A 12,430-nucleotide genomic window follows, 5' to 3' on the forward strand; every position below is an offset into this window, starting at 1 on the left:
TGGGCTCTGCCAGAGCTCCAGGAGCATTTGGACAGTACCCTCAGGGACAGGGTGGGATTGTTGAGGTGTCTGTGCGGAGCCAGAGACTGGACTCTTAGTCCTTGTGGTTCCCATCCAAGTCAGGGTACAGTGTTTACTTCTGTGTATGAAAACAGCCACAAATCCAGGGAAAACTACTGTTGAGTGTTCCTAGATTTCTTAGCTCATTCTGTTGGATAACTATTCTGTACTTCAGTAGGTGCTTTGTCTCTTGCATCACTGGCTGGAGTGTTGCTTCCCTGCTTTCTCTAAATGCCATCTGAGCACATTATTTTCTCTCCAAACTTACGTGGAAGCAACTTTCCCCTTGCACAAATCTGCAAAAGATTATGAAAGAGGGAATGGCACTGAGTCTGGAAGCTGTGAAAGGGACAGATCCCCTTTCACTCTGCATTACTTCATGGCCAAACATGGAAACAGCCTGTCCATGCCATTGCAGGACAGCCTGCTGCAGGGGAAGCAGTACAACAAAAACCACCCCTATTGTTGGTACCAGCATGAAAAACCGCCTGGAGGACTGAGATTGTGTCTCCCTCTGGGGGTCAAATATGGATTAAACCCCTTTTCCTTGTATCTTGTCAAGCTTGCACACAGCTTCACGCTGTACCAGTTCTTCTGTCTGTGCCAAGAGGGTTAAAGAGAAAACCACACTCTGCTTTCCCTGTCACATCATGAGGAACATGTCAGTTGATTTTCAAGACAAGTCAAATCTGGCGTAGTGTCAAAACAGGCATTGCATTAAAGTGACTAGAGAAGAGCTTCAGCATCATAAATTTAAGTAAAGCCATTGCATGAGGGATAAAAATCTCCAAAATAAACAGCAACTTTACTCAGTCACACCAGCATAAATTTAATACTCACAAAATTTCTCAAACTTAGAAAAAAAAATAAAATGCTGCAACCTATGGCTAGGAATAACAGCAAAATACATAAAAAAGGCATTGCATATTTCTGTTATTCTTTCCAATATTGAAATTATTCATTATTTCAGTAATGCAATGAATAACCTCTGAAACCTTGAAACACAAATCTGTTCACTACCCTCTTCTGAAATGCAGAAGTATGTTTCCAATATTACACAAATCACTGTCATTTCAGACTGGGCTGTTGGAAGATTTCAAAACAAAGCCAAAAAAAAAAAACCAAAAAAAAGAGGAATCAGTTCCACAGTGAAAGAAATATTGACAAAAAATAAAACTTGACAGCTCTTGATGTAAGCCTGCTGTGTCTGTCCTATCCCCTTGGCAAAGCAGACTTAGGAAATAACCACTATTCAAAATAATAGGCTAAAAGCAAAGTTCTGCCTTTCTGACCCATCATTGCACAAACTGGTTGGTGTCTGTGGTATAAAGTACAGTGCTGTCATCAGATGGAATGGAGTTAGACATAATCCTTAGAAGTGACATCCCCCTTGAGACATTCAAAGCACAATGAGAAGACCTATTCTTAATTTACACTGTATGATTTTGATGAGTAAATGATTTAACTGCCTTAACTTACCTTAATTCCTAGTGCCTTTGTGCACATAAACCCAGTTGCCCTGAGTAACCAAAAGCATAATGAATTGACAGACAACTTGAGCACAATCAGACACCCGAATTTTTAATTCCTTTGCTGCATTATCTTGGTTGATTTTGTGCTGAAATTGACAGGAAACTTTCATGCACCCAAACAGGCTTTTCCTTCCCCAATTCTGTTTTTCATTGCATAGAAACTTTTAATGTTGCCAGCTTTTCTGTTTTCCCTCAGATTATTCCATTGTCCTTTTTTATTTTTCCAAATACTGCACCATTCATCTGCCTACATCCTTTATTTTGGATTAGTTGATTAGAAACACATTTATGGTAACCCCAAATAAGCCATCATTAAAGTGAAATAGCCTTGTTTACAAAGAGATTTACACAAGTTTATCTCTATTGACTTATATAAACAAGTGTAATTTCTGAGTAGGCCTGGGGTACAATAGCTTTGTTTCTGAATTAATGGTAGGCCTTGGTCCAAGAAGAATTCGAGTACGTGTTTAAATCTATGCAGTGAATAAGCCAGTGGGACCAGTCATAGAAACAAAATTCAGCATAAATGCAAACCTGGTATGATTAGGTTTTTTTATCATCTTTTTTTTTTTTTTAGTTTACTTTTTCCAGGAAGCTAACATTAATTCATTACACTGAAATCTGCAAAATAATCAAGAACAAATAGTTTGTGCCTCTGTAGGAAGGATCAAAATAAACCAATTTATGCCGTGATCAGTTATTGCAATACAGTCTGTTTCTGTTTTACACTGTGTAAGATGCACTATGCTAATTAAGCATATGTTTGTATAGATTAGTCTCAATGAGATTTACCCCAGTTTTCTACGCCATCTGTGCAAGACTGGTAGTCGAGTTTAGAGTGATCTCTATATATATTGTCTATACTAGCTGAAGAAGTGTTTAGAACACTTTGAGGTAGAAATTTTCTTTATGTTATTATTGGTCTAACAAATCTTTATTTACGGATTTTGGCCATTCTCCTTGTGTTTTCAAAAACTAGTGATGTATTACATTATCAATTTTAAAGTTTTGATTAAAAGTTATCATCTTAAAAGATTTATTCTGATGGACTAAATAAATCTAGCAAGACTTTAAAGGACCTGACAAATCCTTTCTTGCTTAGATTCATTTAGAGATATAAAACATATATTACTGTTAAGCAGGTGAAGATAACACAAAATAAAAATGTTGCCATAAAAAAAAATTAGGCCTTAAAAATATAGTGGGACTTTATCACTACAAAGCTGTCATGTTGTTTATTTTAGCTCTTGGCATGTATCATGATGAATAACTGATGCAAAAATAAAAAAAAGTCTATCCTTCTCATGCTTGCAGCCAACTGATGGTTTTTCTGTGTAATCCCCAGGGAAGCCTGTGTCAGAGCCTCCATCCCTGGCATCCTGCATTACCAGGGGCTGCCTTCCTTGTCTGGGGTGACAGGAGAAGGAGCTCCTTGCTCTGGACAGCCCTGGAGCGATGCTGTGACAGCCACTGTGTTTATGAGGAGCTGGGGAGAACACGAGGAGTTATCCCTGACACTGCTGAGTGGTGTTAGAGTCAGCTGGCTGTGTCCTCCCCCAGTTTAGGATCAAGCTGTGGGTGAGCACCTGTCCTCTCTCAGCACAGCAAACTCCACTCTGCAGAAGTAAGTTTTGCCCCGTTTTACATGTAGGAGGTGCCTTGCTGGCCACACCGACCAGATCTCAGCAATATGTGGGCAGTCATTGTCCTCATGACACGTTCTGCCTGCAAGAGCATATTTTACCAGAGTACAAGTTTACGACTAAGATGGAGCATCACAACCATTACAGTATATTGTTCACTTCAAAGACCAAATAATTTCCCCCAAAGGATCCCTTTTTGGGTCCACAACCTTTGCAGCTGTGAGCTGTTGCAGGAAAGGCAGCTCAGCTCTGATGACAAATTTGTGTTGAGAAGGATCCCCTATCTGCCTGGTAGGTTGGTGTGGTGAAAATGGGGGCCTCTCTCTTTTATCTTCATGCCATCAAATCTTGTTATACCTTTTTGTTGGTTTTGTTTTGCCCTACTAATGTCTTCACATACAAATCTTTATCCCATGTAAATATTTGGCTACTGGGAGCGAGACACCTCAGTGGGTTTTTTCTTAAGTAAACACTCTAAACCAAGTTTCTTGGTCTTTCCCTGCAAGGAGGATTTCCAAACTTCCAGCTTTATCCCAAACCTTCTTTACCTCTTCAGTTTTCTTTTTAAAGTATGGAAACCGTGAACAGCCCTTTAATTCATTTACAGTGGTACAACTGTTCTCTGCCTTTGTTCAGTTGTCATCTGTTTATGCATTCAAAGGCCCCCTTTCCACTCTGGGCTACTATGTAAAACTAGGAATAGCTACAGTGACCAGTAAATTCTTTTTAAAGCCACTGTTTTCCCAAACGCAGTCCCTGCTCTTCATGTTGAGATGTGCACCCCTGATTCCTTCAGACAGCTGTCTTGAAAACAGCAATTCTGAGTGACTACACTTACTGCACTGTGCAGATTGGTCTGTAAAAGTAATTTGTCAATATTTATGAAACATGGCAGTAAGAAAAGACTCCCAGCCTCCAGCTGCAGGCAAGGAGAGCTTTTGATTTTTCAGATCTCCACGCTTACAGGTGAGGAAAGGTGAGACAAAAATGAGAACTTAAATGCTTTAGAGTGTTATTGCTGGTGGAAATGGAAATGGAGAGGTATGTCTACTGGTAGATGTGACCAAACCAAACTTGAAACTGCAGTCTGGCAGAGTCAGCTCCTTCATGCAAGTTTGACAGGGCTGCAGGCAAGCAGATTACAGATCATACAGTTTTACAAAGCAGAGATAAGGAAATCACCGCATACAGGCTGCAAAAGTCAGATTCAGAATTAATCAGCATGTTGATATGTGTCACAGCAGTGAGCAGGGCAAAAATGAGCTGCAAAAGATGAAAACCTTGGGAAATGTGAGAGATGACACCACAGAGAATCAAAAGGAGCAGCATCTGAAATAGAGGCGGTGGTCTGTACAGGGCAAGAAACAGAGGAAGAGGCTAGTATTCAATGGTCCTGCTTTATGCATTCATTCCAAGATACATTGCTTTCCAAGCCTGCACAAAGAGCAATCTGCAGCAGTTCAGAGTCTACAGAAACAGAAGAAAAACAGTAACAGCCTTCAGAAGGAGCATCTTGCTCTCATCCACTGGCTTGAAGATTAAAGCAAAAAAAATCCAACCAACCAACGAAAACAAAAAAATTGTTTGCACCTCAAGCACTATTAAGACATTATATGGGAAATGTTCCAAAGACATTATGTCTTCTTTGCAGAAAGAATGCAAGTGTCTTTCACAAACTTAAAAGCTAAATTTAAGATTTAGGTAAAGATTTAAAGCAAGTGTTTTTATTTTGGACTCAAGGACCCACATTGTCCTCTGTGTGTAGTTTTGACATTAACTGTGCTCAGAGCAACCACAGACTTCTCCTTAGATAAGAAAGGGGATAGATGTTTGTGGTTTGCAGGGCAGAGGCTAAGAATTTTGGCCCAAGCACTCGGTGGGTGATTTTATCACAGTACAATGCTTTGGAGGACCTTGAATTGGGTGCAATTGTTCAATTTCATGTATGAAGCTCAGCTGAACTCTGGCCCACCAGCAAGAAAAAAGTCCCTTAGAAGTTAAAGAAAACAGAAGAATCATCTGGAAAGCTGTTTCCAGGATTCATTTATAGTTTAATGAGAGTTGAAAACCTCTCGATGGAGCTCAGTATCTCAGGGTTTGCAAGTGCTGTAACCAGCACAGTGTGGAGTTCAGGGCTGGCTGGCTACCCAGGCCCTGGTGGATTTTGCAATGCACCAAACTTGGCAGGTGATTACACAGTTTGGGGAGGAAAATAGTCAGGGAATGTCAGTCTGAACCCTGTCCATTCTTAAGAAACACCATGGAGACATGCCTGGAGCAGGTTTGAGTCCAGCAGTCACTCTGCCCAAGGAAAGTGCCCAGCACAAGCCCTAATGACTCTGCTGATGGGCACTGACAGCCACAATTCTCCGTGTGAGAACTGGCCTGTCCTGAAAATGCTTAGAGAAGTGACAGCCAGTCACTTGGCCTTCTTTCTGATCATCCATCCCTGGATGCTATCTTCTCATCCTTCAGCTGGTGTTCCTGCTGTTTTTCCTGTCGTTGATCCTGAGGAGAAGCACCTGCAGTGTCTCACCTGCCACGTGTCAGTGCCAGACAGCTGATTGTCAGCCTACCCGTGGAACTGTCTAGACACACTGATGTGCTGTCAAGTGCACAAAGTTAACAAAATGATAGGGGAGAATATTTTCCCCGTGAATCCTCTTTCAGTCATGATCTCACAGGTTATTTGTGTCAGTGGAAAGTACAACATTTTCAGATGAAGACACAATTCGATGAATCAACTCTGCCTCTTTAAGATGTTCTAGGGTTTGTTGTTTTTTTTGTTTTTTTTTTTTTTTCAAAAGTCCATCCCTGTCATCAGCTCAGGCTTACACAAATTTCCCAGGCACCTGCAACGCTGCAGTTACAGGTAGTTTGCACCTATTTAACAGCTAATGTCAGTAGATAGTGGTCTCCTGCTGGTAGATAAAGCCAGAAGAAAATCCGTGACAATTTACACTCAGAGTACATTTAAAAATTAAGGCTAGTGGCTTGGAAAAAAATATTTTTTTAAACAGAACATCTCTTCTTAGCTTGCTTCCCAGCAAAAGGGTGAGGAGCAGAGAAGAGTGACAGAATTATCCCAAACCATTTATGATCCAGATAGATAGGATTGTCCCCATGAATGAATCCTGCCATTCTCCTCTCCTGTCTTTTTGCCCTTTTGTGAGCACAAAGACTTACTGGTGTCTGATATGGCTCAAGTCCCTGACATGACCCAACTACAGCTTCAGCTGATGGCGAGGCTGCCAGGTTTCTCACAGAATGCTTTACATGGATGGTCTCTGTGCTCTGAGCCAGGAGCTGAGTTGCATGGCCGCTGTCTGTGGCAAGAACAAAGCCTTGAGGAGGAAGATCAGGGGAACAGGGCCAACCTCATTCCCATGCAATAATATTTGTAACATGGTTTTGCTCTATAATATGTACCAAAAAAAAAAAAAAAAAAAAAAAAAAGGCATTTGTGGGATTTACAGGCTAGGCCCGTGCTGGCTTTTGAGAGTGCCTTGAGGCTATCTCCAACACCAAATCCTAGTAGACAGATGGTTGGATGCATTTCACCAAATGTTAGAAGTTAGACATCAAAGTCTAAGTTACTCATCCTAAGGTTTCTAGAGGACAGTTCATCTGGCCTGTTTTAGAGGTTGTTTTAGGGTGAGATGAATAATGATAGGAATGCCCTCTATTTTTCTGCTCTGACTCTAAATGTAACCTCTTAACTTTTAGATACCTCAGGCTGCTTCAAGTCTGCAAGCCTGGCTCTGGGCACACAGCAGAGCCTGAGGGGTCTAAACCTGCAGGGTCTAAACCTGGAACCAGGTCTGAGTCTCATTTTCCCCCTCCTGCAGCAGTGTGAGCAGATCAGCAGAGCATGGTGTAGGTGCCACAACCAGAGAGGAACTGGCATGGAACCAGCAACACCCAGACAGAGCCAGACTTTCCGCTTTCCAAACAGGGCAGGCATGTGGAAAACCTTGCTGCAAATGGTCCTTGGCCTGACCTACATCCCAAACTATGCCCAAAACTTGTCTGCAAAGAGCATCTGGCCCAGGGCCCCACCTTTTCCTGGACTGCAGCAATCAGAGAGCATGGACAGCAGAGCTCTGTGTGTTGAGCTTCCTCATCTGCATCTGCTTGGTGCTGGGATCAGGCTGAGATGCCCCCAGGCTTTGGCTTTGGTGTTCTGCCCTGCTGCACAGCTGACCTGACATCCTTCTTGGAGCCACTTGGAATTACCCTTCAGTAGGGTAATACCTACTCTAGGCAACAGGCTGGGGTGCAGAGTTGTGGGGTTTGATATCTCTAAAGGTTTCAAGCTTGGGTCTGCTTGTCATGTTTGGGACTTTTGTTTTGTTTTGATTTTTTTTTTATGTACTGAGGAAAAAACCTTACTGTCCCAAGCATCCTCAGCACAATCACAAGATGAAGCCTCAGTTCTCCAAAGGCAGGCACGATAAACTCAAGAATTAAAATACAAATCTGTTGACTACCAGAATTCTACCTGGCATGTAAATCTCTGGTGTAACAGCATAGTGCCCAGCATAGCTGTATGACAAGGTCAGGACAGGGATTGATCTGGGAGCACTGGAATTCCCTTCCTTGCTGATCTTGCACAACATCACTGCTTGTCAGCTGTTGCCTTTGCCTCTTGTCCTTCATCCTACAAGTTTTTAAACAGCTTTTTAGATTACTGTACATTTGCATTTCAGTGGGTTCAGAAAGGGAAGACTAGCAAACTTCAGTAAATTTTTTTTGACCTTTTGGTTTTCTTTTTTTTTTTTTTTTCATTTTTGTTTAACATCTATATGTCAGGTGTTCTCCTATAGGGGTCCTGTGGAGGACTTTCTCATTATTTTGCTGCCCTTCATGTCAGTGGACAGCCATCCCTGTGTGCCAGCTTTGTCACTGACAGCAGCTCCATCCTGCACAGGATGAAGGAGCTGGTGTGTGGTTACACCTCATGTAGACCCCCCTTCACAAAGAGCCAGTAATTGTTAAATAAATTATATGCTTTATTGTCCGCATGTTAATAACTCTAATCCCACCTCCAACTACCATGTTTAGAAATGTGATTAGGGAGGATTATACCTCACCTAATGCCTAATCAGTTGTCTGTTCCTGGCTGGCCTTTTATTTCCACACACGCAACACAAGGGCTCTAATCAAACATCTTGCACGCACGGAAAATGCCAAGCGAGTTAAAAATCAGTTGAGTGAGAGCAGGTAGCAGCTAGAAACCAGACGTGACTGAAACACCAACCAGTGTGGTTACAGCTCTGGGCAGCACCCAAACTCACACCCTGAGCATTTGTTTAGGCTGACGAAAAACCAAAACGGGCTGGAGGCACATCTCCACCAGACTGGTTTTCTGGTGGTTTTTATTTTGTTGGGGATTTTGTTTTTGTTTTGGTTTTGGGTTTTTTTTTTTTTGACAAAACGTGGTTGGGTTTTTTCCCCCTCCTCATACAATTACTGGTTTTATTTTATTTTACATAGGAAAACATCAATGCCTTTTCCAGCCATACTAATGAGCAGGCTGCTGAGTGCCACAATTCAGAAGCTGCCTGAACACTGTCCCTCAGAGCTGGTCCCTGAGCACCGCTCCTTGCTCCCTCTCTTGATGTGAGGTTCAGTTGCTAAGACGTGGCCAGTGAACATGAAGTGACATCCTGCTGCCCCAAAGTAAAAACTTGGGACCCTTTCTGTAGTTGAAGTTTCCATGGTGAAGCTGCAGTGAGCAGTCATGGGACTGGATGCCTTTCCCCTTTGACTGTGCAGCCTGAAATCACTATCTACTCCCCTTTACTGAGGATCACACAAGCACCCAGAAATAATCACCTCTTCCCCTAACAGAGACAAGGGCAGACAGGCAGCACTCGTGGAGTACATTAACACCAAGAGAAATGGCCAAGAGAGAACCAGTAGGGTCTAGAAAACCCCTTCCAAAAAGATGAAGGACCAAAAAAAACCTTCCCTACCACAAATTGGCATAACCCTCTTAGCACTGTGGGAGCCCCTCCAGTTATCCAACTGAGGTTTAGCTCCTCTTTCTTGGAGCCCCAGCTCTGTCTGCTTTCTCCTTCCTTTGACACATCCCCACACCCAGCAACAGCTGGGTGGGTAGGCAGAGCCAAAGGCACCCAGCAACTGGGAACAGGGGTTAGAATTCATCTCTGTTAGCTGCAGTCCAAGAAAGAAGGTTTGTCAAGTTTGGGTACTTGCTGTGGACTGTGTACTGCAACATCAGAAGGACCTGGAGCTGCTGGAGCCAGTGCAGAGGAGGGCACGGAGATGCTGCCAGGGCTGGAGCCCCTCTGCTCTGGAGCCAGCCTGGCCGAGCTGGGGCTGTTCCCCTGCACAAGAGAAGGCTCCAGGGACACCTCAGAGCCCCTGCCAGGGCCTCCAGGGGCTCCAGGAGAGCTGCACAGGCACTGGGCACAAGGCATGGAGGGACAGCAGCCAGGGAATGGCTTCCCAGGGCCAGAGGGCAGGCACAGATGGGATCTTGGGAATGAGGAATTGCTGTCTGGGAGGGTGGGCAGGCCCTGGCCCAGGGTGCCCAGAGCAGCTGTGGCTGTCCCTGGATCCCTGGGAGTGTCCAAGGCCAGGCTGGATGGGGCTTGGAGCAGCCTGGGATAGTGGAAGGTGTCCCTGTCCATTTGGAATGAGATGATCTTTTAGGTCCCTTACAACTCAACTGAATCTAGGATTATACAAAGCTGCTAAAATTAAAAAAGAAAATCACATTTTCAAGTGGTTTTACACTGCTGCCACTTTTTGTTTCAATAAAGTTCATTCTCTTTTGCTTTTAGCTTATAATTACAACACTGTGCTGAGATCTGTAGTGCTGGGAGCCTTGGGGAACCTTGGTGCTCTTGGTTTGTCTACAGCATTTGTTATCAGGAAAACCAGGGACTGTGTTTAGGGGAGAAGAAAGGAACAAATATTTGGCAGACAACTGAAATTATGTCTTGAACATCAACACAGATGCAAATCAAAGCATGATCGTGGAGAAATACCCAAGGATTTAGCAATTCTGGATTAGAAAGAGGATTTCAGCCATGTATTTCAAATCTCTAATCTTGAGCGAGCAAGTAATCTAAATCCACCTAATAATAATGAATGAAATTATAGCTTGGCTAAGTAATTACTCCCTTTTTTCCTCTGTATAATTCAGAATAAATATATTTCATGAGCTTTCATTGGAGCATTACTTTACATTGCAGTGATTTTAAATATTGAATTTTAAATCTGTTCTCTTGGTTGACTGAAACGAAACTTTCTCCCCGTTTTTGGTTTTTAGTGTTGAAAAAACTGCATTGTACAGCCTGGTGCTAATGTAACCCCAGCTGCTCCCTTACTAGACCTCTGTCTGTGAATTTGCCAACTTGGCTGCTTCAGAGCATTCCAGGTGGGGATTGGGTTTTGAAAGGACACAGATCTGTTGTGGTAGAGGCTGCAGCAGCCACCTTTCTGATGGACACCCAGAGGTCTGATCTTACACAGTCCAAAGAGGCTGCTAAAGCCATTTCAGCAAGGCAGCACTTGGGAATTCCATCTGAGGACCAAGACAACCCAGTGAAAGTGGAAGATTCTTTGCTAGGGGCTAAGAATGAGGCTGAGCTTGCTTATGCCTGGACACAAAGGTAGACTAAGTTCTGGAGTAATCAGAAGGGGAATGGGGGCATATCTGAGGATGCCCCTTCCCTGGAAGTGTTCCAGGTCAGGTTGGATAGGCTGGGCCAACCTGGTCTAGTGGAACATGTTCCTGCCCATGGCAGGAGCATGGAATGAGATGATCTCCAAGGTCCCTTCCAGCCACACTGTGCTGTGATCCTGTGAAGAGGGGCAGGAGGTTCACATGGGGCGTTGTGGCAGCCCCCCAGCACAGTGTGGCACCCTGTCAGCCAGTGGTGTCAGGGGCTGCAGCTCTGCCTCTCCCTCAGGGCAGGCCCACAGCACAGGTGGGCTCAGCCCTCTTGCTGTCCCCTACATGGTCCTGAAGAGCCCTGGATGGATGGGAGCAAGTGGAAGCTTTCGTGGAGATTCCCTGTGGCTGAGCAGAGAGAGGCAGGGATCAGAAAGACACTGTTCTATTGTGGAAAATTTAGGACTTTTGAATAACTGACTAACATAAGTAGAAGCCACTTATTTTCACATTACACACATATTTACAGATTCTACAAAATACTAAGTACACACTTCTTGACTGATGCTTTTGTTTGGCTCTCTCATTTTCTGCTTCCATTCCTTAGCATCCGTGATTGGTTATAGTCCAGGTGTTTCACAGTCATCTGTCACCTAGTTTTTGTTGTTTTGGTGTTCGGTTTCTTAGCTTCTTCTTTCTTAATTTAGCACAATTTATGTTCTAATAGCTTTGACAAATTCCTGAGGCTTTGATAACTAACTTAGAAGCAGGCTGGCTGGTGCACATTATGGCCTAACCCTTGCAAATACTTTGGAACCCTGATCCGAGCCTTGCTGGGGAGGGCAGCAGCCTGACTCTGCACTCACTGCGTTCTGGTTTATGCTGTGGTTTGTCTCAGAGGTGATTTCAGTGTAAGGGAAGAAAAAAGAACCTGTAACCCCAAGGAGTGGGCACTCAAGGGCTGTGCCTGTGGCATGGTGCCTTCCTATGGCCCACAGCTGCTGGGGAATCATGGAGTGGCTTGGATTGGAAGGGACCTTAAAGATGATCCAGTTCCAACCCCCTGCCATGGGCAGGGACATCTTCCACCACCACCAGGTTACTCAGAGCCTCACCCAAACTGGCTTTGAACCTTTCCAGGGATGGGGCAGCCACAGCTTCTCTGGGCACCCTGTGCCAGGGCCTCACACCCTCACAGGGAGGAATTTCTTCCTAATATCTAATCTTACCCTGCCCTCTGTCAGTTGGCAAGCACTCCCCCTTGTCCTGTCAGCACATGCTTTTGCAAAAATGCCCCTGCACCAAAATCTAACCCTGCAGTGAGCTGGCACACCCACCCTTGCTCCAGCCTGAAGCCTCTGTGCAAACCACAGCCTGCTCAGACAAAAAAGGAGAGGTGCTCACCCTCTTCCCTGTGATGATCCACTTCTCCCCATGACCTCCAACCTGACCCCTTGGGGTAAGTTTTGAAGGCAGAGTAAATGGGAATTAAAAATACTGGAGATAAAACTGAGGCAGGGGAGGCAAATAGCCCGGGTGAGGTTAGC

The sequence above is a fragment of the Serinus canaria genome, chromosome Z, assembly GCF_022539315.1.
Source record: "Serinus canaria isolate serCan28SL12 chromosome Z, serCan2020, whole genome shotgun sequence".
NCBI classification, from domain to species: domain Eukaryota; kingdom Metazoa; phylum Chordata; class Aves; order Passeriformes; family Fringillidae; genus Serinus; species Serinus canaria.